Source organism: Pseudonaja textilis, chromosome 3, assembly GCF_049901715.1.
Source record: "Pseudonaja textilis isolate UNSWEBS1 chromosome 3, rPseTex1.2, whole genome shotgun sequence".
Taxonomy (NCBI): Eukaryota; Metazoa; Chordata; class Lepidosauria; order Squamata; family Elapidae; genus Pseudonaja; species Pseudonaja textilis.
In genome coordinates, this window is record NC_141992.1 from 166,401,684 (window position 1) to 166,427,063 (window position 25,380).

Genomic DNA, 25,380 nt, shown 5'->3' on the forward strand with positions numbered 1-25,380 from the left:
CCTGCCCTTTTAAAATGTTCAGAAGTTGCAAACTGTATAAAACATGCTATCTACACTGCAGACTGGTACACAGTACTAGGATCATATCATGCCTGTACTGAATGATCTATCCATTTAATTTGTTGATGTTGACCTTTAAAATCTAAATAGCATAGCGATGATATAACTATAAGGCTGCCTGTTCTGCTATGTGTCTGGCCAGTTTCTTAGATCAGTATGAATGACCATTCAGAAGATGCTTGGAATACTTGAGAAAAAACTTTTTTCTGGTTAGTTTGAAGGCTATGGAATGTGTTCCCTAAGTTAGTGGTTTATTTCACCACCCCCACCCCATTTTATAAAATATATCTTTTTCACCAAGCTTGTTATTATTTTAATAACTGCTTTTTAATTCTTGCTGCATAAATTGTGATTTGCATATGATGCCCTGAGTATCAGAACAAACAAAATAAATACATGAAATATGACTATCCACACCAAACATCCAAATGATTTATCCAGATCAGAGGTCTCCAACCTTACCAACTTTAAAACTTTTGGACACCAACCCCCAGAATTCCCCAGCCAGCTATACTAGCTGGGTAATTCTGGGAGCTGAAGTCCACAAGTCTTAAAGTTGCCAGGCTGGAGTCCCCTTATCCAGACCAATTCTCCTTTCCTTTAGCCAGGTTCCTGCATTTCTGCATTCTCCATAGCACATTGTTATGCCTCAGGAGCAGATGGGCACATTGTGCAGACCCAGGGGGCATTCTAGACATTGCAGAAGACTCAAATTCATGTTTCTGTTCCACATGTTTGTTTATTTATTTAAGATAATGTGTATGTATGACTGCCCAGTCACCCTCAGTGACTCTGGGCAGCTTAAAAAAATAGAAACCTAATATATAAACAATGAGAGAGAGAGAGAGAGAGAGAGAGAGAGAGAGAGAGAGAGAGAGAGAGAGAGAGAGAAATCAATCAAACAAGTAAATTGATGGGCTCCATCCCATCCTGGGTTCCCCAGACCTGTTAGCTAAACTAGGTCTTCAGGGCCTTGGGAAATAGTATCAAAGGGGGGCCAATGTAACTTCCACAAGGATAATGTTACAAAAGGAAGAAGCCACCAGGATGATTTTGCTAATTTTTGGGAAGACAAAATTGTTTGGCTTTGTTCAAGTGCATGTGACTTGATGAAAGTCTTAAAATATTTTTCTTTGTTTATAGAAACCTCATCCATCCTAATATTGCTCAATTAAAAGATGTTAATGTTTAAATTCATTGTATTAAACATTACAATGTGTTGATTTGCAATCCCAATAACTTAGAACATTGGATCTTTTTTTCCACTTACTACTTCATGATGAAAATCTGGACTACAACTTCATAACCTCCAACTCTTGGTCATTCTTTTTAGGATGGATCAATTTCTGGCCTAATATATCTCATAAGTTGCTAAAAAGATGAGGCTAAAGGCAAAATATGGTAATGACTGGGACTATAACCTACCTATCCCTCAACAAAGAAGGAAGTCCCATAACTGAGCAAAAGCTGTAATTATGTGAATTTGATCAGGATTACTAGCATATGAGTAATGTATAAACACTGGTGGAAAAACTCAAATCTGCATTGGGTGGATGAGTGGACCATAGGACTACATGATTTAAGTATCTAATCTGCACCATAATTGTTGGGGCTGCCCATACACATTTCAGTGCTGTTTTTAGATATACTCCAGTTACCTTTTCCTCTTGGATGTCTTCTCATCCCCACCAGACAATTAGAAGAATATAGACTCTTATAATTATAAAGGACATACCTGACTGATATGTGTTAATCAAGTTAAAAACTTAAAACACACGACCTCAAAATATATCAACATACACATCAGAAGTTAAGCAGCAGTTAATTTATCAAAACAGGTCTCTTGTTCTTCTCCATGATCCAGATTAAAAGAAACTTAGTCTTTCTAATGTAAGATGGCCAGAGAAAGCATGCAGGAGCATTTTCCATCAGGGCAATGGTGTAGTACATTAGGTTCAAAGGCAAAGGTGTGTTTCGTATCACTTGAAAAAATGCATGTAGCATTTATTTGCAATATCTTAAACTAAGTGTATCTTTTTCATAGTTTATATTATAACTGCAGCAAACAGATTTACAGTCTCAAGAAAGGATGAAGATGTTTTAAGAAGGGAAGAAAGGATGAAGATGTATTAAGTTACAGGCAGGTGCTGAATATCTACACTTCAAAGCACAACTTTGTTTTCTAACAAAAGCTGCACATTTAATAACCATTTATGAAAAAAGAAAAAAGTTTATACAAAACTTTAGAACAATGGGGATGTGATGCTAAAAGTGAAAAGCAAAATAAATAAAAATAATGAAAAGCACTTAAGGATTTATGTAGTACATTTTTTTCAAATACATTGAAAGTCTGACAATTTTTTCACTGTAAACTCTTCAAAAACAGAATGCATAACATATCTCACCAGTACACATGTACAGAAATATATAAAGCTAAGTTCTCATTAAAAAATATATGAACTTTCCAAATACAAATGTACCACTTTCACCCAGAAACAAATAAGCTACACTAAATATTCTTGTGAACATAATAGAATTTTCAAATTATTATATTTTATCCCACATATATATTCAATGCAAGGTAGTGAACGTACATAAACATCTGATAAAGATTCTACTTTCCCACAATAGTAGCCAACTATGTGAGACAGATTGGGTTAAGAGAGACTCCAAAGTCACTAAACTGACTTTCCTTCCTAAATGGAGGCCTAAGACTCAGTCTTCTGTTTCAGCACTTTAACCATTACACCAATGCCCTAGGTCTGACCTGTGCAGCTAAAATAATTTTAGAGAAGTGGAAAAATCACACATTGATATAGTGTACCATAATTAATTATCATTCTTTGCTCTTAAGGACTTACAAGGGGACCATCTTTATATACCCATCGCCCATTGATATTTTAACATAAGTAAAAACCCTTCCCCATTTGTTTTAAAATTAAACAGTATATTTGGGTTAGCGCCATAATATCCCAAGAAAATCTTAAAAGCACCTATTTGTACTATAGTTATGTCTGGATTGCTACTCTTTAAAAATGCAGAACTTAGTTTAGTTGCAGTATAAACAAAAAGTCAATGATGTAAGAGTTCAATATTAAAGATGTCTACTATTCGTTTAGAAGAAATTAGCTAGCATTCAACACTATATAGCTATTAGTAACTTGACAACGCCCACATAGTAATATTTGCGGGGGGGGGGGAGATTAGCAGTATAATACTATGCATTATCTACTGAAAAACAAGTTCCATGAGTTCATGGGGGCTTATTACTCACATTAATAAACATACAGAATAGCTGATCAAGAATAGCATTTCACATTTAAGGATATAAAATAAAAAGATTTACAGAGAAATATTATTTAACAATATATATCAAGCTATTTTTCTCCCCAAGGTTAAAAGAAAGGTAAGGTTTGTCAGTAAGGTTAAATGCATCAAAATATTCAGCATCGTACAGAGATACATAGACTGAAGTTTAAGTGCCATTGTCCATATAGGAGCAAAAGACTAAAGCAATAAGGATTAGAAAATGAAGTTACTAATTGCAGTCCTATTTACTACTACAGTATATGACCTATTTTAAGCCCTTGGTCAGAAAATACAAGGATAATAAAATACATATCTTCCTTTTATCTTAGAATTAGCAGTCAAAACAATACAAGTACTGCATTGTAATTATACAACAATTTAAGCATGCATATTATTCAGCCTTTCTTCATCCTGAAAAACAGGGCTTATATATAAAAAAGCTTTTATTTTACTTGACTTTATTACAAATACTGGGCTTAATGTTCAACATTTTCTATTCCACACATATTTACAAGGGAATGCATTAATACATGAATATTAAGAAGGAAATTATTAACGAAACTATAAATAATAGTTTTTAAGAGAGAAAAATGGGTAATGAATATGCTAGATACACTCCCTCTATTTGCTAAGGAATGCCAATGATTAATTGTCATGATCAGCATCTTCTACATTATACAAAAGACATGAACATACCAAATATGAAGTCATTGTACTTCTGAAAACACTCCTTGTAATCTTCCACAGACTCTGCCATTCAGTGAAAAATGTCAGAAGCTTTCCCTTTATTGTCAAGCTATAATATTTATTTACACATGTCGCTATACTGCTTGTTTTATTCAAGCAAGCAACAATGAATAGCAACCTATTAGAAAATAAGTCCTGTGTTAACTTAAACTATCACTGTCTTGCCCTAAACTAAAACACATGCTGAGTGAGGATGTGCGCACATAGCAGCTTATCTCCTTGCTCATCTGCTTCTAATGACAGCTGATAAACTAGCCACAACTAATCCTTTTTTAGCTGTTGATCAAATAGACAATCCAGCATGGTGGAGCACTCGAAAATTCCTCTTGCTTCTGTTCTCCTGCTCCTCTAAAGGCAGTTTCCTTTTCATTGAGATAATAGCCTTTTCTGCAGTCACATGACTCAGAACCTACATTAGCACAGCGTTATGATAATAGATCTCCCTCCCCATTTCTACTGCTATTAAGAAGGGCATCTCTCTAAAACCCACTTAAACATTTTGCAGAGTAAAGTGCCAACATCGTATATCTCTTAGAAGGGGGGAGGGAAGGGGGAGAGATACAGAGACAGAAGAAAAAAAGAAAGCATTTTGATGCTATTCCTTTTCAATAATGCATATATCCTAGCTATAACCAATTAATGTAGAATGAAAACAATATTATACATGATGCCTAGAAGACGTAAGTAATAATTTGGTTTACAGACTCTAGATTTTCAGCCTTAAGCTTAGTTGAAGCATTTTTTTTGCTCCATAATATTCTCCTTTGTCCTTGTCACATATAGTAAAAAATATGTGTATTATTTTCTTATCTCTGATTTTTTTCATCTTTTGGGGGCAATGAGTGTTCCAAAATCGTATACCAAAATCTTAAAAACAGTACATCATATAAGTACAATGGACACAGCAAATTCCTTTCTGAATAGAAGTATGTAAAATTCATTTTTTCCTGACGATGCATGCTTTAAATATAACTCACAGAAAACATGCAAGCTTTAGATGGGTTAAAGACTTTCCTTCAATTATTAACACAAGATACAAGGTTTAATATATGGACTTTTCGAAGTCTGACGTTCTGTTTCAAAATGTCAGAGAACCACTAGGATGAAAACTGACATGGTATTTCTGATTTTTATTGTCAAACTGCTATGAAAAAAATCATTCAGTGAAACACATTTGTACTGTGATTAAACACATGACAAAATATATTGTAGTATACACCTAAGAAACCTTGATTTTATTTGCTGGCACGAAAGAATGCTAAAACTTTGCTGTAAAGTTATATTCAAACCATAATAATAGCAGCAGCATCTGCTTATAAGCTCTATATTGTTTTGACCATAAACATTACAATTTGCATGGATTTTGCAAAACAGAATTGTAGAGTAATACTACAATAATTTAAGATGTTGGAGTGGAAAAAGGGTGACTGTCAGCTTCAGTCCTCACTTAGGAGGAAGCTGACTGGATGACTTTGGACCAGTCTTCTCAGCCCAACGCACCTCTTATACAGCCTATAGTAGGGGACATAGGAGGAGGAAGCATTATGTAGATCTGGTACAAAATAAAAGGGGAAAGAGGGAACTCTACAAAATAAATCAATAAAATTGAAGTATCCAAATAATTTCATATACATTATCATATTAATAACAAAGCAGTAAGATATATAAATATGATTTCTAACTTGCATGGGATACACGGAGATTCAGAGTACTGTAGAAGATTCTTAAAAATCCATGGCATAGATATACAACAGGATTTAAAATAAACAGCTTAGGAAACGATTATCTGAAGGATCGGCTATCTCAATCTGAATCAACCTGCACATTTATATCAGCAGGAAAAGTCCTCTGAAACATACATTGGCTTCAAGATTTATGTCTTGGCCACCTAAGAAGAGGCCGTCTCCCCTGTAGTTTCCAAGTGATGGAATGTCATCCTGAAGGAGCTGCATTCAAACCCAAGACCTGCAGGTCTTTTCAATCTGAATTAGTTAAAACAGATTATGACCATAATTGAGCCCACAATTTCTGTTGTTAATTGAGACATTTCTTAAGAGAATTTTGCCCCATTTTATAATCTTTCTTGCATCAGTTGTTAAGTGAATCACTGCAGTTGGTAAGTTAGTAACCCAGTTGTTAAATGAATCTGGCTTCTCCATTGACTTTGCTTGTCAGAAGGTAGAAAAAGGTGATCACATGATCCTGGGATGCAGCAACAGTCATAAATATGAACAAGTTGCCAAGCACCTGAATTTTGATCACATGACCATGGGGATGCTGCAAAGGTCATAACTATGAAAAATGGTCATAAGTCACTTTTTCAATGCTTTGTAACCTTGAACTGTCACTAAATGAACTGTTGTAAGTCAAGGACTACCTGTAGTGCAACTTACTTTTTTAAATCTGTTTTAAAATAATTATTTTGTATTTATTTTTGTTAGCTGCTTTGGGTGGTTTCTGGATAGAAATTTAAATATAAATTTAATAGTAATATCTTAATTCATAGCCCAGTTTCTTAACTATAGCCATTCTTTTTTCTTTTGGGGGGGGAATGGGGAATTGTTTTAAAATTCTCAGATATTAGTATAAAATTTTTAGGCACAGACCTCAATTAGGGATGCAAACTGTATCAAAAGGATATATACATAATGAATCTGAAGCTCTGATTTTAGATATTTCTTTGAAAATTATAATACAGAATTAAATTGCACAAAAAGAAAAAATTATCAGATGTTACTTAAACATTGCATGTCTTAAAAATCAATATCAATACTACTTAAATGTAATTTAAATATTACAATATATATGATCTTTAAAAAGAATTGTGAACGAAAAACCACAAAAGGCTATATTAGCCTACTTAGCAATATTAACTGTCATATTTCTTTATTCATGCAAAACACTTCCTTTCCAGTCCCCCTCCCCCTCCCTGTTAGACACACATCTTCAGAGGAATGGGTGGCAAGGCCACTGATTAAATTTGCAGACAATATGAACATAGGTGGAATAGTGAGCACTGCAGAAGCAGAGCTAATGTTCAGAAATAGACAACGCAGTGAGAAATAAAATGAGCTTCTACAAGGACAAATACAAAGTAACCCACTTGGAAGTAAAAATTAAAGGAGCATGTACAAAATGACAGCAGGCTGGCTAGACGGTAGTACTGAACTGCAGATCATATGAAATATACTGCAATATAATAGTAGTAAAAGGTTTTTATGCAATAGAAAAGAAGCAGAAATAATATAAAAAATTAGAACTAGAACTACCAGCATCAGTAACAACTAACACAAATAAAAACAGGTAGTATTCAACAATTTATAGCTGAGACCACAGCAGCAAATTAAATTAAAGAGAAAGGATACCAGACAAAAATATTACTCTATATCACTATCTAATTTGGCATAAAAGTATATTAGAAAAATAATTTTTCAGCTTCCCTTTTAACATTTTCAGCGAACAATTTCAGTCTCTGCCTAAAATTAGATGTTGGCCCTCAACTTATTTTTTGAGGTGTCATGATTTTTAAGAACATATCATCTGAACTTCTATTATTTTGAAATGTGAATCTCTGTAATGCTAAAATTTAAAGGAGGGAAAAGCCTACTATCTTCTTTATAAGCCAGTGAAACAATGAAAATTATGACCTTGCTCATCCAGTTTGTTTCCTCAATCTACTTATTTTGGCCTTTCTGCTTCCCTCCCAAAAAAACTAATCCTGTCTCAAATTATTAGAATTTGAGTATTATCATCTACAAAGCTGTTCTAATTTATATGTAATACATATTAAAATAGACTATATTAGACTTAATATGTGAAGGAATCTAAAACAAAACAATGGTCCTATGCTGAATGTATATAATTTTAATAAGCTCAGACAGTAGATCACATGGTATTACATCTACAATGGTCTGCTGACACATTGCTTTGTCAACAAAGTTGTTTCCTTAGGTAAGAAATGGAACAAGGTGTCTTAGGATATAGCCACTAATCACAACTATCATGACACAGACTGATGATGGCAAAGTTAACTACAAAATATATCCAAGGGGCTATCCTTTATAACTCCAGGATGTTTTGTGTTCTAGAACCGGGGTTTACAACCTTAGCAATTTTAAGACTTGTGGACTTTAAGTCTCCTGTTCTAGAATACCAATCATCTTTTTGTTCGTAAGTATGTATCAAACCAGCAAAACAAGGTTCCTATAAGCGTCTAACGCGCTATACTGCACTGGTGAGGCCACAATTTAAATAGAGATAGTTCTCAGCTTACAACCACAACTGAGCCCAGCATGTCTGTTGCTAAGTGAAAGTGAGTTTTGTCCCATGTTATGACTTTCCTTGCCACAAGTATTAAGTGAATCCCTGTGGTTAGTAACATGGTTTTTAAGTGAATATGACTTCCTCATTGACTTTGCTTGCCAGAAGATCACAAAAGGTGATCACATGACCTCAAATTGCTGTAATGGTCATGAGTCAGTTGCCAAGCATCTGAATTTTGATTATGTGACTATGTGGATGCTGCAATGGTCACAAGTGTGAAAAAGGGTGATAACTCACTTTTTCTAGTGTCATTATAACTTCAAATGGCATCCTGGAGGTCTTTTGATTCAACCCCCCTGCTTGAGGCAGGAATTCTTTTATAATTGTTGAGCCCCGAGAACTACCTGAACTATGTCCAGTTCTGGCCATATGGTACAAAAGATTGCTGGGGCCCCAGAAAGTATGCAGAGAAGAACAAAGGTGATGAGGGGTTTGGAGGCTAAACCATATGATCAACGGCTAAGGGAAATAAGTCGTTTAGCCTAATGGAAAGAAGGCTCAGGGCAGATATGATAGCAGTCTTCCAATACTTGAAGGACTGTCACAGGGAAGTGGTGTCGATTTATTTTCCATACTACCTGAGAGTGGACAAAAAGCAATGGATGGAAGCACATCAGAGGAAGATTCAGCTTTGATATAAGGAGAAATTTCCTAACAGTAAAAACAATTAATCAATGGAACCAGCTTGCTCTGGTGTTCTGCATGCTTTATTTAAAAAAACTGGAGTTTTTTTTTTTTTTTTAAAAAAGATTGTCCAGAATTATATAAGGATTTTTTATATAAGAATTCCTTGGGCAGGGGTTTGGACTAGAAAACCTCCAAGGTCCCTTTTAGCCCTATGATTCTATGAAACTATACAGTAGTTTCTGGGTTTAGGAATGCATCGATTTCCTACATATCTATAAAATGACTTATTTGAAGTACATAGCTTTGCATTAGTAACACATGAAGTGCTATACTGATAAGGCTCTGAAATATAGTCATTGGTTTTTAGCTCATAAGTAGGCCAGCAAGACTTCTGCAGATTGTGTCCACGCATCGATCATGTATCATGCTCAATAAAATTACGTAAACTTTACCAAGAAAATGTGTAATTTGTACTTCTAAAATTCTAAACATTTATTTTGTTTTGCCTAAGCATAGTGGTTTGATACTGAAAATATGTGAGGTAATGCAACAGCAGCATAGATGAAATCGAGAAAGGCAAAATTTCTTTATGAATGAAGGTGAATATACATGTCCCAGAATAATGTTGCAGGATCCAATCTAGGTCAGTCACTGAAATCAAAAGTTTTGTCTTCTGGGCTTTCAGACTCATGTTAGTCTAGTGAGAAGTTCCCTGAAGACGGGCTCCAGCACGAGTCAGAAAGCTCGGAAGACAAAATCCTCTCATACCAGTGACTGACCCAGATTGGATCCTACAAAATTTCTTTAATCCATGAAAAAAGTTTGCTAGATTGTCCTTTTTTAATTTTGGATTTTGATAATAATGGCCTTTCAGAAATTATGGATATTCAGAATATGCCCACAAGTTGCTGTACTCAGACTACTTATAAATGACGGAGTTGGTTTTTCAACTCCTGGTATCTTCCTGTTGGATGACATTCCTCAAATAATCCTTGCTCCTTGATGAAGCAAGATTGCTGAATCTGTTGAACCTTTTAAAAAAATTAAATAGTTTATATACACCTGTCTATGTACTTGAATATATGTAATCTACTAATATTTTCAAGTAAAACATTAAAATGTAATATAAAAAGCTAAAATCTGACATTCGTTAATGTGAAACTAAGGCTTACTGATTTTGAAAGACTTTTAAGAAAATATATAGAGTCTTCCACTTAAAACCATAACTGAGCCTAGAATAATGGTTATAAGTCATAGTGTTCAATAAGGTCACCATGTGACACTTACCTAATTTTATCTTTTTTGTGATGTTATTAAGCAAATGTGATGGTTGTGAAATGAACCCATTTTAGCCTATAAACAATGTTTGGCAGAAACCAGAAGTAAAAACCAGTTTCTGGCCAAAAAAAAGCCAAAAATTATGGTCACGTGACAATAAGATGCTGAAAATGGCTGCAACTGTGGGCTGGTTGCAAGGACCCAAAATGCAATCACATGTCTGTTCCAGTGGAACTTCAAAATTGGGTCATACCCAGTAGTTATGGGGAGATCTATCATAACTTCAAACTGTTCCTAAGCAACCTGTCATAAGTCAAGAACTACCGGTAGTAGTAGCAGCCTTTTGGTCAAATTTGACAAAACAAGACAAAAGCTTTCCATAAAATAGATATCTATCATTTCTTTGATTGTATGAAAAACAACTTATCAATTTGTTTTGTAATCTATTAAAATACTAATGTGAATCCATCTATATTAATATTAGAAAAATGAGAGCCAGTTTGGTTAAGGTGTTGGCTTAGAAAGTAAAAGAAAGTCAAAACTGGCTGAATGACTGTGTCAATCACCTCACAGGGTTATAACTGTGGGAAAAATAAGACCCAGATATTAGGTATGTCCACAGCCTTATGTTGACCAAATATAAAAGTGAGATAAAAATGTAATAATAAAAATAAAAATTAGAAAGTGTCTTCAACATTTTCAACTGTATTGTTGAAAGCTAGTAAGTAGTTAACAAAAATCTGCAGACATGTCCACAATGGACTTTGTTCTTTGTTTTTGCTAAGTCAGAAGTTCTGTTTACTATGTTTTGAGTGGATGGGACTCTGATGTTGAAACTAATTAAGGTAAGGCTACTTCTTCAAAACAAGGGAAGTGTCAATTACTTGAAACCGTTTTCAAATCAAATCTGTAAAATGAATTTTCAAGAATATTTCACCTTTTCAGAATTTAATTCAACATGTAGGTTACATAATTTCAGCTACACACACACACACACACAACAGCTGTATTTTAAACAGTTTTCTGGATTTTTCCTATCACTTGCAACAGATGTATTGCAATTTTTTTTTAAACACTGTTAAGCAGTGGTTAAAATCCTACTGTTCTAATAAAAATAGCAGCAAAAGCTGAAAAGTAAGTTCAACTTCTAAAAGCAACATCGCTTACAATAAGTAATAGAAAACTTTTCTAAACATTGCACATTTGAAAATCTTTTCCCTGAAATGATAAATATAGGTGTATCTTCACTGAGAAATGTTTTGGTGATATGAAATTTGCACAAACTTACCATCACCCATTTTTTACTAACAACATATTTTATGCATCCTAAACCGATTATAGAATATACCCTATGCTGGATATAGGGTGCATTGTTTTATGCAGCTGGTATAGATTTACAAAATGCCACAGTAAACTGCCTGAAATTTCAAATCATCTCATTTGAAACAAGACTGGTCATATAGAAGCTCTTGAAAAGGCATGCAGATCCTTGCACAAGCTTTTAAATATTTTACATTTTAAATTTAAAAGCTTTTAAAATTGAAATACCATACATTTACCCCATGTTCTGATTCTCATGGCTAATGTCATACTGAAACTTTTTTCAGATACATTTGAAGTTAGCTAATACATAGTCCACAAATATTAATGAAACTACACAAGTAGATTTATTCCCCGAAAGTAAACATGATTATATTTAATATAATTCTGTCAATGTACCTGTTGAATGAGAACATATTTATTTACTTAAATATATTATAAAAATACTTAAAATTTAAATATGTATTTAAAAATGCATACAGTGCATTCAGAAAGTATTCAGACCTCTTCCACTTTTGTCAATTTTGTTATGCTGCAACCTGATTTTACAGTTGTTGAAATTTATTTTTTGTTCTCACTTTCAGAAAGTTTCTCCTTATTTCCAGGTTAAATTTCTCCTTGTTCAGTTTCCATCCATTATTCCAACATGACAATTACCCTAAGCACAAAACCAGGACAACACAGAAGTGGGTTAGGGAGAACTCTGTGAACGTCCTAGAGTGGCCAAGGCAGAGCCCAGATTTGAATCCTATTGAACATCTCTGAAAGGATCTCAAAATGGCTGCCCGCCACCAGTCACCATCCCAGCCTGACTGAACTTAAGAGGATTTGTAAGGACAAATGGCAGAAAAATCTCCAATTCAGGTGTAGAAAGCTTGTCACATCATGCCCCAAGAGACTTGAGGCTATAATGGCTGCTAAAGGTACTTCAACAAAGTACTTTTGTTCATAAGGGTCTCAATATGAAATATGGTATTTCAGTTTTTTTTCTTTTTAATAAATGTATAGACATTTCTAAATATTTGTTTTCACTTTGTCATTAAGGGATACTGAGTCTAGATTAATGAGAAAAAATTGAATTTCAACGTCTATAGAATCGGGCTGCAGCATAACAAAAGTGAAGGGGCTCTGAATACTTTCTGAATGCACTGTGCGTGTGTATGTTTGCACATAATTCAAGTGCCTAGGTTGTTGTTTTGTAATCATGCTGTACATTATATGAAAAATAAAATTATATTCCATCTATTCAGACTTTGAAAAGCCTTCCAAATAAGGCAAACCTCCTTTTTTTCAATAAGAAAAGGCCATCTTAAATCTTCATCAGTGTAATTAAGTATATAAAGAACTCCACTAGAATTTTGCATTAAAAATTAAATTGAAAGCTACCCTGCCCACCCAAATTGTATAAACCAATGTAGACTTCCATTCTAATATCCTTCAGCCTGGTAATTTCATCATTCTTTAATTGAATAAGTGTCATCAAAATTCATTACTTTTAACCAGGAGACTGTTTAGAATTTTTGTCATGAAGAACCATCTGAGTTTATATTACATATCTAGGACTAGTATTTCTTTACATAAGTCTTTTAGTCACAAAAAGTGATTGTCTCATCAAGATTCTCTGGACAAGCTGAGATTTTCTGTCATGTTATTAAAATGTATATGTAACAAAGAAAACATTCAATATAACAAACACAGTCAACATTTTTCAGGTGATCTTTGATTATCATAGTTCCAACTATCTATCATAAGCAGGATTTCTTATATTTATCTAAACTAAAAACACTAAAAAGAACATTCTATTTGTGTAACCTCATATACTTTATTGTAAAAAGTTATGATATTCCTATACTAAGTAGAAAACATAAGACCAGAATAAATGCAGCCATTTCTTTTCAACAGAAACATCTGAAAAACTTACATTTTTCTCTGACTCAGAAATAAGAACCTGACATTTGACTCTGTCAGAGGCCAACGCTACTCTGTAAGGTGAACTAGCTGAAGCACAGATGAACTACTATCATATTTATTCAAAGAGATTCTTACTATATAAAAAGAGCCTTCTTCTTCACGTGCTATACAGGCTGACATGACTGACTGCTCTTTACACAATATTTTTCAAGTACTGTGCCTGGAAATGCATGGCTACACATGAAATTGCCAATCACTTAATGGCTACAACTTTTCACTGGGGGAAATCTTTCCTTCGGTTTTGGGTTATTTTTGGGGTGGGGGAGTGAAAGACCTCAGATGAACATATTAAAATAAGAAGTTAGGACTTATTTACTTCATTCTTTTCCAGCCTCTGGGGACAGTGAGTAAAAAGATACAAGTGTGCGTTTTTTTAAAAAAAAAATCCCTGTTTTGCAGAGGTATTATAGGATGTCACTTCTGTTTCAGGAGCAGAGAAGAAAAGCTAAATAATGGAGGGGTCAGAATGACTCCAAACAGCCCAGGCAAGGAAAGCCTAATCCCTCTTTGCATAACTGGGTGAGTTAGATGACAGGATTATGATATTACCACAATGACCTGGAGAAGTTAGATGACAGGATTATGATATCTCTACAATGACTTAATTTCCTCTTGACTTCAATATGTCACATGAACAGTGCAATGCAATTCAAAAGAAACTTAGTGAAGCATACTCTGAAGTAGTCTTATCTTGGACTATGCTGCAAATAAGTATTTTTGAGGGCAAGGACATTAATAGTTTTAACCATTAAGTACTTTTGCTTAAATTATATGTTATGGTATAAAATTATTATGATGCTAAATATCATGATTCTTTAAATAATCTCCTAGAAAATCTTCAATATTTATAATGAATTCATAACATAAGAACATACAGTGTACACAAACAGGTGTTCTATAAAATTTTCAACTAAGAATTACAGTAGAACCTCAGGTGATGACCGTAATCCATTCTGAGAATTTGGTTGTCACCCGATTTGGTCATTACTGGAAGCGCATGCGCGTATTAAAAAAATAGTGCGTTGTGGAAGGGCAAATCGCTGTGGCTGTTTGGTCGCCACCTGAGCAACCATTAGTGAACAGAGGTAAAAAAATTTGGTCGTCACCCAATTTAGTTGTAAACAGAAGCATTCACAACCAGAGGTTCTATCTTTATTTGTTTTGGTTACCTTTTTTAATCAACCAAAATGCCTCCATAAGATTATCAATTACAGAATTGAAATAGTCTACAAGACTAACCTTTAACAGTCTCTCTCCAGATAAGACAAAATTGCTTTATCAGAAAGAGAATAACGAGTTGTTCTTAACTTTTAGGCAACCTTAAGCAGAAAGACAGTTGGGTAACTTTGGATCAGTCATTCTCTCAGACTAACGTCTTCACAGAATTGTTGTGGTGAAAATAGGAGCCAGGAGTATTAAATATGTTTGCCGCCTTGAGTTGATAAAAATATGTAACAGTCAAGATAAAAAAAACACTGTGAATAATAACATTAATAATAACAACTACAACAACAACTATGCATTCAGGTAATCCAAAGTACATGTAGATAATTAGAGCCCTGTGCCAGTCTACCAGTAAGCAATCTGTAACTTTTGCCTGAGATCAGAGTTACTCATAAATGCTGCCAAGCACTTGGTAGAAAAATCAAAACATATATACTAAGATTTATATTTCTCATTCATTTTCATATTTAAAATTCTTGACTACCTCGATAGAGATCATAGGAAATGTAAGGAATTCTCTGTATTTGAGGAAGGATTCTACATTATAACTATTATCTCATTAGGAAATATATAAGTAGCATAAGGTAACATTCCAGATTAGAATTTATATAATTGCCTAAAAATGTTGATCTACTCTACCTAAAAAAACTGCACAAAACAGAACTATAAATGCAGACTTAAAACACTGTTCTTATTTAAATATTTTCAACCACTCCACCCAAAATAAGTCTGCTAGCCAGACTGAAGTGTATTTTCACAGCAGTTATAGAATACTGGCAAACAAAGGTACATTTAATGTAAAGATACAGAGTTCTAAAAATACGTGCAAAGGAAAAAGAATACTACTATTCTTAAAAAGCATTTTTCAAAAGCATTTGCAAACAAATTTTTACTACAAGTGATCAGAAGCTTTTTTTCTTCAACTTGAGTAAAGCTACTTTCGTCAATACTATATATAATCCTAATGCACTAAAGAACTTTCACAATGTAAGTTTGTAAAGAGAAGTACCTAGTTTTAATTGTTTTTCCAACTAATCTCTATACATCCACAATAATTGTTTTCCTAATTGATCTTGTGTAAATCCATTGTCTCTTCCACAATCTATCTGCGTATATTCACTATCTTTCATGTTCTTTGTTTTGTATCTTCAGTACTTTGTTTTGCATTTTTTAGAACTTTCTTATGATATTGCCAGAAGTGCCTGGAAGTTTTCAGCAGCTCTGCCTGGAACAGGTATAAACATGGCTACCATGCACTTAGGACAGATGCTTACAATAATTAAATTAAGTGCAAGCTTCAGCATGTATTGTTCAGTGTGTTTTACTCCACTAGCATCTGAAAGTAGTTCATCCAGTACAAATTAAGATAATTTTATTAAACAATGTTTATTAGCAATAATTAATGCACTGCATTTTCCTTATTCACCAACATCTGAGGAAAAAGTCTTGATTGCAACACAACTGGGATGGGGGTAGGGTAAAACTAAATTAGCCACAAACAGAAAAGAATGTATAACTTGACAGGTACGTGAAACTTACTGAGATAAATTTATTTATCATATTTCTTGCTACATGAACAGCAAAATAAATTGAATTTCTTTAAAATCAGATAACCAATGCTTCTGAGTAGAATATGCAAAAATGAATAAATATAAAGCAATTCACTAAATTGAAATGATTTGCTATGCAAAAATATCTTTAATTTACTAACAGCAAAAATAGTTTTTTATCTGTGTTTTTTTTCCTAGTTTCTTAGTGTCTATAGTAAAAATACATATGGTATTAATGACTTTTCTTCAGTGCTTCTGAGTTCCGAAAGTACAGGAGACTGATGATATCATAAGATCTGTAGGTATTGCATAATTTCAATTGCAGACATAGAACAATTTTATTCCTTAACATAAAAGCCTTTTCTATGTATAACCACTGAGAACTCCTCAAAGTACATTGTCATGAAAATATTAGAAAAATCCCATACAATTTTGAAATCATGTATTTATTGTGTAATAAAATTCAATAAACTGGATGAAATAATTATTTTTCATTCTGCCCTTGAGGGTCAATACCACTATAGGTAGAAAAATGAGTCAACAGCTTCAAGCAACAGATTTTGACAGGCAGTGATAGTGAGCCGTTAAAGGACATAGCTGTATACACAAATGTCTGATAGAAAAATTTAAAAGATACTATATATATCATTATCACACAACTAATATGTTTGATATAAAATGATGTAACATGTATAATTTGTATGACATGACATACATTGGCTCCTCTGCAGATGTCTAGCTGCTGCCCCTTGGCCTGACATGCTTAAGCTGGTCTACAACTTTGATGTGAGGCATGACCTATTGCCCATGTTTAAATAAGACTGAGTACCCTTGAATCATTTTTTGGAATTGGGCTGCCACCATATTACAGGTACTCTTCCAGGTACGACCCTAGTGGGTTTGGTCTTTGCTCTGCCATCAGTTGTGAAGCAAGAGGTTACAAAATTTACAGACTCCCTAGCTGGAGCTTCTGGGGGAACGTCATCCATTCAACAATTGTTCTGGAAGGACCAGGTGGCTCCATACTACAGTGTATGCAGACAGGTGCTGAGACTAAAACTGGGTTCAGTGGATGAATTTGCAGGGCTCTGATGGAACCTTCAGAAGGAACCACTGCCACCCACCCATCAGTTGTTCCACATGCAATCTTCATTAACACACACTAATCCTCAAGTCAAAACAGTACAGTACAGGAGAATGCAGAGCATTTTCTGCAAGTAATCTCAAATATACAGGACAGTGAAACACAAAGGATCTTTCTGGAAGCAATATCCAACTACATGCAAACAAACAGTACAACCTAATGCAAAGGAACTTTACAGTACTAAATCTGATTTCTATGGACTCTGGCTAGAAGTTCTGTAAGCAGTTCCAAAGCAAATGCAGACAAACACACTAATAAAAAAATGTTATCTTTCTAAATTACTTACAAACAAGCACAGTACTATAATGAAAAAGAAAGTTTTAAAATACTTACAAAGGCAACTACTGTACTACAGCCCTCAAAGAAACAGCAAAAAAAGAAGCAATAATGGCAGCAATGAGTGATTTACTCCTCCTCCTCTAGTTGTCTATCCGGCAGTAGTGAGGAGGAAAAAAAAAAAGCAGGCTGGCTGCAAAGACTCCAATCTTGATTGATCATGTGACCAGGGAGGAAAAAGCAAGCTGATCATATGAGCCTCAGAAATTGCCTGTCATAACACCAGATGGCAACGAGACTAAAAATGGCCAGACGTGATAAATCCAGGTCACATGTCTATTCAGGCCTCTGGTTGGTTGCAACTGTGTACCCGTCATACCTTTGGGCTACATTCGTAACTTTGAACAGATATTAAATAGATATTCAGACCTCAAGGATTAATATTCTCCCTCAGATAGCAAGCATTTTCACCCAGCCTGTACTCACTTTAACTAAGTTCCTAAATTTCTGTGAATTCTATGCAATTTCTTTCTAAATAGACAAAGAGAGTATTGGATTATAAATTGATTTACATGGATGAGTACAGTTTATATTCTTATATTTCCTTTGAAAAGTAGTTGACTTTAGTAATTTAATATTAAGATGATGGACATGATGGCTCGGTGGTTAAGACATGGCCTTGCTGGCTGGAGCTCCTGTTACCTGCCCCAGTTCCTGCCCATCAAGCAGATTGAAAGCATACAAATGTGAGTAGATAAATAGGTGCCAACAGCATTCTGTGCACCTCGGCATATTGTCATGCTGGCCACATGAAAATGTGTTCAGACTATGCTGGCTCTCACATAAGAAATGGAAATGAGCATCATCCACTACAGCTGGACACAACTGGACAGGGGAAATTTTTACTATTATGATGACAAATATTAGACTAAATCCAGGTCTAAAACAACCTTGGACAGAAAGCCTTTTAATGGCTTTTATATGTCAGTTCATAAATAGGTATTTGAACCTGATCTACCACTGAAGTTCCCACAACACTGAGGCCACAGTAAGATGTAAACAAAGGCTCAAATGAAGCTATCAATGAAGAAAGTATTAATACCTAAGAAAGTTGGCATTTGCTCAAGAAAGTTTTGTTTATACTGATACTTAGCCGGAAACGTTCGCTCAAGAAACATAGATATACTTCTAATATGAATCAGGCAAATTACTTCAGGGTTTATTTATATTTAGTCAATTTATATGGAGCCATATATATAAAAAACTCAAGTAAGTGTATAATTAAAGAAATAGCACTATAAACAATCATAACATATAGTCAAACATAAGAACAAATTATGCCAAAGCAATTCATCAATCAGAAAAATATAGCCAGATGAGATCATAGGTTACCCTGATCTAATAGGTCTTCAAAATTAGGCAGGGTCAGGGCATTTGGAACTCAGGAAGAATAATGTGTAAAGCTGGTACAACAACTATATTTCCTGGTTCCTTCTGTAAGATGACATTATATAAGAGATGGGATTCAGAGCATGCCAACCCTGGAGACAGTCGGAGATAATAACAGGCAAGCTGTCCTGCAAATACACAAGCCTTGTGTGATGAAAAGCATTGCAAATTATAATAAATACATTGAACTGCATCTGGAAGTTTACTGCCAACGAGTATAACTTGCAAAGTTTTGCAGTGAAATAGCAATATGTGTCTATAACTACCTGTACCAATATGATTAGCTGTAGCTTCCACATAGTTTTCAAAAGCAAACCTGTGAACATGAGGTAGAAGTGACAAACAGATTAATTTTCATGAGTAAGGTCTCCAAATGCAAAAATGGACACAAATCATCCATAAAATGGATTTATATAGAGGGCTATCAAGCCATTGCTTCTACCAGGTTTTCAAACAGGAATTGTGAATCTAGAATGATTTCCAGATTGTTTACCAGATTTGTCTGGGGGATAGCAGCCCTATGTAGAACTAGATGTCATAAAGAGCTGGGGTGAAAATCTCTAGATCCAGAAGACCTCAAAATCCTCAGCTACATTGTCTTGTGGTTTTTTTATAAAAACACCAGGCTGACATAAATGATTATATTCTCCAAATAAATGGCAAGGAGAGAGATGTACAGTGGTGGGTTTCAAATTTTTTACCATGGGTTCTGTGGGCATGGTTTGGTAGGCACATGCCGACCTTCTCCTGCAATCTTGCACTCTCCCTGTGTCAACAGCTGATGCGCGATAATCTACTGTGCCACGCGAAGCAGCTGAGCTTCAAAACCAGAAAATAAAGGTCAGTATAGAGCTGGTGCAGTTGGTTGGTCCCAGCAGATCATTGTAGCTACCCAGTTTGCTCACATACGATCTTCACCGAACCAGGCCTAACTGATAGAATACCACCACTGGAGATGTTACATCCAAGATGTCATTGTGTATTATTTTGGAGGTTTTCTATGGACTTAATTTTTAATGAATAAGGTATAGTATTTTTTCAATGCAAACAATTACCAATCCAGATTGGTAAATTATTTAATTTGAAAAAGTTTTCAGTTACAGTTCATTAATTTCCAAGACAACCATGTTTTTTTCCACAAGACATGTTCAACTACCAAGACCATTTTTTCCATGTATTTTACATCAGCTCTTGAAGAGTTATTTCTCAAGACTGAATGGCAAAGTATAGAAAAGAGATATTTTCCACTATTTAAAGGAAAAAGGCTGAATCAATTGAAGAAGATATATGTATGTATGTATGTATGTATGTATGTATATGTACATGTACATGTATGTGTGTGTGTGTATGTATGTATGTATATATATATATATATATATATATATATATATATATATACATATACACACACACATGTATATGTATGTATGTATGAATGCATGCATGCATACATGTATGTATGTCTGTATGAAATTTGCTGTCCATCTTATACATCTGGGTGGCTTACAACATATACATCTTTTATGTGTACAGACAATGTCTAAAACAATTATACCAAAAACTAGTTATATCAAAAATTAGTACTGGTCTAATTGGTCTCTATTCATGCCATCTTACAGAACTCATTTCAAACCAAAATCTTATAAGTATTTTTGCTCAAAAAACAATTATTTCAAGAAAATGTTTTTGGAATTCCATTATATTTCTGAGTTACCTGTAATATAATTTGGTGATATTTCACATCCTTTATATATACCACAGTACAACAACATCTTACATTGTTTATAATTATTATATTATTGTTTTTAACTTTGTTTCCTGCCCAAAGTTTCCTTGGTGGGATGGGTAAACATATAAATTGAATAAATAAGTAACAACAGTAATAGAGAGATTCTTGTTCAGAGAGATAACTTCATTTTGATTTTTAAGTCAATATTTATCCTTTGTGGCATATATTTATTTTTAAAGGAAAAAAGATTAATATCCATTAAATATAGTGCTATGAGAAAAAAATAGGCATCTGATGCACAGATTTGAACAATTTATTTTCTCTAAAAAGAAAATAGGCACATCTTAAATATTACAGTAACTGCCCTGTTGTGCTTAAAGTAAACTTTGTAGTAACCTGGCTCTTTCCCACACCCTGGAGTGAGAAGTAATTTTATTTGTTTTTCTTGTTTACTTTTTTAAAAATAATTTTATCAGTTGGGCATTTTAATTGGATTTTTTATTATAACTCAGAGTCAATTGATTTGGATGGTTGCATAAATTGATAAACTTCATAATCAATTAATCCATTGACTTTTGGAATACTGATGTCTTGATTCAAAAAGATACAAGAAAAAATACAAGAAAAATAATAAAAGCAGTTTGTTTCAGCTTTCAGTACTACAAGGGAAGATTAAAAAGCACATAGTATAATCAAGCAAGAAACAGTAAAACGTCAACTATCAAGAGAAAACGTTAACTTTTTAAAAAGTTTATTTTTCCAGTCAATGAATATATATTTCAAAGATAGTAAGATTATAAAGGCTACCTAAAATGAATGAGGTGCTACAAAACCACAATACTGTAAAAACAATAAAGAGGTAATTCATTCAGCCCAAAATTTGATCAGAAGATAAAATGATGTTGATATTTGATAAAATGACAATCCTTGCAGTCCAGGTTATTACAGAATTCAGTCCAAATTATTAATCATAAGTAGGACATAAAGAAGAAAACTCTACACAAACGTATGTGAGAAAAAAAAACACCAAATGAATCCTTCTCTAGACCAAGAGAATGCTGCCCAACTAGATTCTGCGTAACAATGTTTTGTTCACCCCACCCATAGTAGCAAACAGTAACAATTAGAGTCTAGAGCCACTACCCTGAAACTAGGACATAAGGCCATTTTGCAATTAGGGAATGGGGACACAACACAGATGCATTCCTCAGTAGTAAAAATATAAGTTCTATTCAAAGCCCATATTACCTGAATATTATACCGTGTCAAAACAGATCAGGGAAAATGAAAGAAAGGGAAGAAACATTACTGGAAGGAGAGGAGATTCTTAATTAAAAGGATATTCATCTTTTATGAATACATTTTTGTTATCATTGCTTCTACTGATCTACAATGTTTTTTTCCTGCATTAATTATGCTTCTTTTGAATTAAACACATTCAGTTTGATATAACATTCACTGCTAATCCCCCTCCCCCCCCCAAAAAAAATCTGACTGAAAGTAAGGTTGACTTTTTAGGATGAATCACTCTGGTTATCACATTCTCACAGCAGGAAATCCCACCTTAAGGCAACTGTGTCCAGCTACACAGATGACAAAGTCATCTTAAAAACACATTCCATTCAGAGGAAGGGCTATACATTTATTAATTAATTAATTTGGATATCACCTTTGAAATGAATGTGAATGTACAAATGAATACTACAGAAACAATTGTCAAGAAAACAAACATCTTTCCTCTAGTGCAGGGGTGTCAAACTGACAGGCCTGCAGGCCAGATACATCATGCGCAGGCCACACCCATGCCAATTCCACAAATGTGGAGAACATTGAGAAACTTCACATGACACGGCAAGTTTAACACCCGTGTTCTAGTGACTGAATTTCATTCTAATGGCCAAGTTGTTAAGTAATATGGTGAACATGTGAATGGGAAGAGCCACCTGAAGATTGTTGGTTGCTGCCATCATTCAGATAAGTTTTGTTATTTGATTTCTCATATAGCTTCACAAATATTATTCTTACTTCAGTGTCTTCTTTATAGAGATACAAAATTTGGTCATAAGTGTGTACACTTGTCAGAAAATGACCAATTTCATTATTGTTAATTACCATTATATTTGCAAATGGTTGCTAACTGAAGTAGTCACTAACCAAGGAGGGATGTCGAATGTATGAAAATAATGAGAAGCAGCAACTAAATTTCAATAAAGGAAAAATCCAAGCAAATGCAATTATATGGTCAACAACCATTTCAATTATAAAGTGTAATAGTTTGACAAATAGCCAGATTAAATGCATCTTAATTTGACGCAATATTTTTTTTAATATACAGATCGAAAATCTACTCTTGTGTTTTAATTCTTACAACATCAGTAGTAATAACAGGTTTTTGATGTATAAATATGGTTTAAAATATAATTTTTGGAATAAAAAATAAAAAATTCAGAATATATGTCCAATTTAATATTGGGAAAAAATTAAAACAAATCTGACATTAAAATTCAGATATCCTATTATTTTCTATACTAATAAAACCTTACAATGGTAGCTAGAATGCAATGCCTGAGAATAATAATTAAACTGGCTTTTTCTTGCCGTTACATTTATATCGACTAGTTTTTCACCTGAAACCTTTTAGACGGAAAGTGTCCACTCAGCTTTTAGCCTAAACAAAAAGAAACATTCACAATTAAGTAATAATATTTATCTTTAAATATGTTGGGTTTTTTGTTCATAGACGTGAAATCCAAATCAGAGACGTAATACTATGGCTAATAAAAATGTTGTGCATAGTTTAAAGTTAACTCAATATTTGCCAAAGTACACCACTAATCACCAAAACCACTTTGGGACAGTACTGTATTGGCTTCCACACAATCATAGTGGATTGCCTCATCCATATTTGGCAGCAAACCCAACCATATAGCAGCCCAATCCTGCTCACTATGCTTTAGTTTGGGGTAAATATGTGTTGAATTATTTCCTATAATTCCTATAAACTCAGCAAGTCACAGAGAAAATTAAAAACACACCAATTGTAATTAAATGAATGTATTTTCTTAAGAACTGTCTTAGTACTTGAAACCATAACTGTATCAGATTCCTACTCCGTCTCAAGGCTAACTGAATTGTTCTCAAACAAGTTTCTCTATCTAGCCTACATCACAGTATTGATAAAAATATTGATGTCATCAGTTTATACCAAGATTTTCCAAAATGTATTACATATGGATACTGTTACCAATACAACAAATTCAAGTTCCCCTGTTATGTGGGAAGCAGTCAGTCATAGAAACCTATTGAGCTGTATTAAATAGGGTTTTCTAATATACAGTATTAAAATAGATAAGAAACAGAAAACTAAGATTTGATTGGATAATAATGTCAATCCTCAGGTTTAAAAATAGACAATGCAACCCCTGGTTCAATTTTGTTCTCCTTTTTACCTTAGTAATATCACCCATAGAAATTCAGGTAGTCCCTGACTTAAAACCACAAGAAACCAAAATTTATGTTGCTAAGTGAAACATTTTGTCCCATTTTACAACCTTTCTTGCCAGTTGTTAAGTGAATCACTGTAGTTATTAAGTTAGAAAGAAGTTAAGATTCCCCATTGACTTTGCTTGTCAGAAAGCTGCTAAAGGTGATCACATGACCCTGTGACATTGCAACTGTCACAAATATGAGATGTCAAGTAACTGAATTTTGATCTTGTAACCATGCAGTGATCTTAAGTGTGAAAAAAGGTCGTTAAGTCGCTTTTTTTCCCTCGTGGCACTGTAACTTCAAACGGCACTAAAAAAACTGTTGTAAGTCAAAGACTACTTATAAGTGCTTCAATGTCATGGAAATTTACACTTCATAGTATTAGCATTGAACAACTGAAAAAAATGATAAAGGGAAAAGGACTGAGTCACAAGGAATATCTTTTACACAAACATTCAAGCATCTCAATTTTTATTTTTAAAAAAGTTTTAAAAATTGAAAATAAGAGCATATTTCTTCTGTTTAATAAGAATTTTCTAAATCCCAGGAATGTCATCAGTTTTGCCAAGTATTCTAAAAACACAAGAAATGCCGTAGTGATCCCTTATCAGTATATCTAAAAAATGTTTCTTTTCAGTGTCATTCATTTTATTTCATGATCAGAAGGTCAGAAAGGGAAATCATTCAATGGAGAATACCGACGTTCATATTAATTTTGTTTAAGATGACTAGAAATAAGAATTCAAGAGTGTAAGTCTTCAGTAACACAACTGAATCTTTGTCAAACCCAAATACAATAATATTGGTTCTTTGGCTACTTTGTTTCTTTATACATTTTACTCTCTTATAAGAATGGGATTTACTAGAGCTGGAAGTCCCATTTA

At 33.8% G+C, this 25,380-nt stretch overlaps 1 protein-coding gene across 10 annotated transcripts in view; it reads right to left on the reverse strand.

Annotated features, from left to right (window-relative positions):
- The window catches only part of NCOA2 (nuclear receptor coactivator 2), a 121,418-nt gene that overhangs the window by 68,559 nt on the left and 27,479 nt on the right, over positions 1-25,380 (reverse strand). The window contains exon 1 of one of the 10 annotated variants that reach the window (XM_087931377.1): positions 4,066-4,472. The exons of the other annotated variants lie outside the window; for them this stretch is intronic. The gene's annotated coding sequence lies outside the window, so the exon portion shown is untranslated. Of the gene's footprint in view, positions 1-4,065; positions 4,473-25,380 lie in introns of those variants that run through there. 10 annotated transcript variants of the gene reach the window in all.